Here is a 4,636-nt window from a genome sequence, read left to right on the forward strand (position 1 = left end):
TGTGTGTGTGTGTGTGTGTGTGTGTGTGTGTGTGAGAGAGAGACAGAGAGAGACTCTGTGTGTTTGTGTGTGTGTGTGTGTGTGTGTGTGTATATGTGTGTATGTGTGTGTGTATGTGTAAGTGTGCGTGTATGTATGTGTGTGGGAGAGAGAGAGACTCTGTGTGTGTGAGACTGTGTGTGTCTATTATGTGTGCCTGTGTGTGTGTGAGACAGAGAGAGACTGTGTGTGTATATGTGTGTGTGTGTATGTATGTGTGTGAATGTGGCAGAGAGAGACTCTGTGTGTGTGTGTCTGTGTGCGTGCACGTGTGTGTGCATGCATGTGTGCGCGAGTGTGTGTGTGTGAGAGAGAGAGACTGTGTGTGTGTCTGCTATGTGTGACTGTGTGTGTGTATTTGTGTGTATGTGACAGAGAGAGACTGTGTGTGTCTTTGTCTGTGTGCGTGTGCATTTGCGTGTGTGTTTGTGTGTGCGTGTGTGACTGTGTATGTGTGTCTGTGTGTGTGTATATGAGAGAGATAGGGTGTGCAGGCAAGCATAAGATAGAGATGGCAGGTGAAAGAGAGCATGAATGAGAGAGAGCATGTGAGAGAAGTTGTGTCAAAGGACATGTGTGTGAAAAATTGCTTGTGTAAGAGAAACCTTGTGTAAGCATGAGTTTATGTGAAAAATTGTATGAGACCAATTGTGAGAGAATGTGTGTGAGATTGTGTAAGAAAGCGTGAGTGATTGTGTAAGAGAGACAGGGCATGTCAGAGCATGGATGATAGATTGTGTAAAAGAGAGTGTGTGAGAGAGATGGTGTAAGAGATTCTGTGCAAGTGATTGTGTAAGAGAGAGTGTGTGAGAGGGATGGTGTAAGAGACTCCATGCAAGTGATTGTGTAAGAGAGCGTGTGTGTGAGGGATGGTGTAAGAGACTCCGTGCAAGTGATTGTGTAAGAGAGAGTGTGTGAGAAAGAATGTGCTGAAAACAGTGAACATGAGAGAGCCTGTGTGAGAGAGCCTGTGTGAGAGACCCTGCGTGAGAGAGCATGTTTGAGCCTGTGTGAGAGATTGTGTAAAATAGTGCGAGTGTGAAAGAGTGAGAGTGAAACAAATGAGGGAAGGAAAGAGAATGAGAAGATAGGAAAAGAGAGATTTTAGTTCTAGACAGAAATTGATCCCAGGACTTATTCCTCTATGACCCAGTTCCATGGCACAGATTGGGTCATCTAAGTACTTCCAATCAACAGGCACTATTTTACCCAGAGGTTTTATGATCCCCAATGCTAACAACATGATTTAAATAAAGTAACAGCTGATAGTTTGCTAACGAACACTAAACACAGGGCTGCGACTAATATACTGCGTTTTATAGTGATTGGTGTGGTCCAATGTAATGGACATTCCCTCAGTTCAAGTGTAGTTGGGCTGAATGATGAGACACTGGGGAATGGGCAATGAATTAGACCCAGCTCAGTGTTACAAGATGAATATCACCCTGCTTGAAGGGGTTGAATACAAAATGAACATGGGTGGTCTCACCCTCAACTCCTTCCTGATATTAAATTCACAATGAAGTAATCGTGTTCTAAAGATGAAAGAAAAATGTTTATTTACTGTGGTAGAGCTGTTCTGAGATTGGATCTCAACCTAAAATATTCTTACATTATTTCAACATCTAAAAGCAGGGGGAATCATTCACATACAACGAGCTTAAGCATAGTGGAATAAAATGCAAAGTATAGATTCTTCTGATGTGCTCTACACCATAGAAATATAACTAACAGATAATAGGAGCACTGTGGTTATGTTAGTAGAGTAGTAATCCTGGTAAATGAGCTGGAGACATAGGCTGAAATCCCACCCAGGGGGCTGGGGGATTTAAAATCAGTTCCTTAAGTGAACTTCTGAGCAATGCTTGAAGAAAAAAGGCATGCTTTTACAAATTTTCATCTTGCTATCCTCAGGATGGAATCGGAAGAGAAGCACATTTCAACAATTTATACAGCATGGGAAATAGGTTGCTGGTTGGTTCGCTTGTGGACTACAGCTGGTTGAGGTGTTGCAGTGGAGAACAGACAGGGTGGGGGGTGGGGGGTTGAGGGGGTGGTGGGGAGAGTGTTTCAGAAGCTGCATGTGTGGCAATTGGTGAGAGCAACCCGAACATGCAGGTTAATGCTTTGACGAGATGGGTAAACAATGAGAGATCACTTTTAGATAGAAAGGACACATACATAATGCAACAAAATAGCTGACAGCCATTTGTTGGTTCCTTCCTCGGGACAATGCCCTGACCAATTTGTGTCAACCCACCTGGTTTGCAATTTAAACAAAGCTTGGCAGTTAACTGTCAATCAGCATCCATGGGTGCATTCTCCATGACAAAACCTGTCCCAATAAAAGTCCGCTTGCCAAATAATCAGTACCCCACCCTCACCTCTCACATGCAGTATAAATGTTGGTTTCCACCTTGAATTTCTTGTGAAATGTCCTGATGAGTGCAAGAGGATAAGCCCTGGCAAAACATGTCTTTTTCTTCATTGGAAAAGTTTATTTTTGTAAATGGGGAATGTTTTCTGTGCGATGTCATCGAATGAGATAACATTGTGGAGTTTGTTTGTTTTAAAGGTCCATTTTTAACACATCCTGAGATCTCTCCACCTTGTCAATGTTGGAGATTACATGGTGTACGTGGATGAGGCCAAGAGCGGGTTGTGGGGTGGGTAAGGGCAGAACAGCGAGGGCAGGGTTTGGGGTTCTGTCGCTTTTCAGCGTTAAACTTGGGCTGATGTTCCAGTAAACTGAGACGGGCAATCCAGCCTCTTGGCCTGACCTTCAACTGGCCTCCCAGTGCTGCTCCCCCTGGAGGTGAGAGGTACCACTCCACCAAACCCTGATCTCCATGAGACAAAAATGTGATGGGGCACGGCTGGGGGGGGGGTGCTTTTAAAGGAGTTTTCCGATTGAACCTGACCACTTGCTCCACATAAATCCAGCCGATAACGTCTGTTTTTTTTTTAACAGGAGCAGTCAATGGCATCCACATTCATGTCGTATAGAACCCTATCACTGACCACTTCATGTCAAATTGGGACCTATTAACCCATTGGTCTAAAGCGCATGCACGTGCGCTCTGAGAGATGTTTGTGTTTAGATTGAGGAGGTGAGAACAATGGAGAAAACAGTCTGCAGTAAACTGAGTAGTCTTCAAAATTAATAAATCTTCCCACCATCTATATCAAACACTCCCAGACAGTTAGCAGCAATGTGTGTCACCTACAGTAAAGGAAGAGTTGCCATAATCCTACTCTCTCATTTCAGCGAGAGAGAGGGAAGACTGGAGGTGAGTCTAACCTGAGGGTCCCCACGCCTCAGGTGAGGGGAGAGGTTAGAGAGGAGAGTTCTTTATGATAACCTCAACCAGCATGGGAATTGAGCCCATGTTGTTGGTGTCAACTTTACATTGCATATCAGCCAACTGAGCGAACTGACCCCTGTATCCAAGATACACTGCAGCAACTCAGCCAGATTCCTCCAACAGCACCTTCCAAACCTGTGACCTCGCCCACCTACAAGGACCAGCGCAGCGGATATATGAGAACACCATCCCTTGCAAGCTCCCTTCCAAGCCGCTCATCATCCTGACTTGGAAATATATCGCCATTCCTTCGGTGGTGCAGGGTCAAGATCCTCTTCCTCTCTAACAGACTGTGGGTGCACTAAGACATCATCGACTGCATTGGTTTAAGAAGGCAGCTCAGCATCACCTTCCCAAGAGTGAAACAGGGATGGATAACAAATTCTGACCCAGCCAGCAATGCCCACATCCTGCCATGAAAGTAACAGAAGTGCAAGATTCCGGCTTTAACCAAAAGCTTTAATTCCCCACAAATTCTTTTCACAACTCCATAAAGTTGGAAAAAGAGAGAAAGACTTGTTACTGTGTCCAAACCTTTTACAGAAACTTTTCCAGATTCCTGTATCATTTATGACTTCCTTCCTGTCATTCTCAGTAACAGAAGTTCAACTTCCTGTGAGCCCCGGGATATCTTTAAAATTTCCTATAAACCCCTTCTTGTTTTTCTTTCTTCCCTCTCCTTCACACACACAAAAAAACCTGCTTGGAAAATGTGATTCAGTAATTGGAGAGTTCTGTCTGTAGGGCCATTATGGTTCTTTCAAGCAAAATGATTTCCAGTTATATAGTATTAGGTGAATGTAAAACACAACACAATTCATTTCCAATTTGTTCCAGTGCGTGGCTTATCTCAAGACCAGTACTGTTGCTTGAAAAGAATTCAGCAAAATACTCTGTCCTTTCCTTGGTTTCTGACAACGCCTTCATTGAAGACAGGCTCAATAAACTAGAGTATAAAGGAATCGGTTTTCAAAAGGACGAGACAATTGCGAGATTGTGAGTTTTACTTCTACGTTCCTTCCTGGTCCTAACCCCATTCAACTGAAAGCAAGAAGCAACCCATTAAATTGAGTTTGTTTCGATTCAGAATGCTCGTTTAGTGTCGCCGGCTCAAAGATTTTGGATAATTTGCAGAGTGACTTCTTCAGAAATACAACCCATGCTAATTGGAATAATTTTATTTCTACAATTAGTGGCTGTCGAACTGTTTTGCAGGACGAACGTACGCAACT

Source organism: Rhincodon typus, chromosome 38 (assembly GCF_021869965.1).
Source record: "Rhincodon typus isolate 14 chromosome 38, sRhiTyp1.1, whole genome shotgun sequence".
Taxonomy (NCBI): domain Eukaryota; kingdom Metazoa; phylum Chordata; class Chondrichthyes; order Orectolobiformes; family Rhincodontidae; genus Rhincodon; species Rhincodon typus.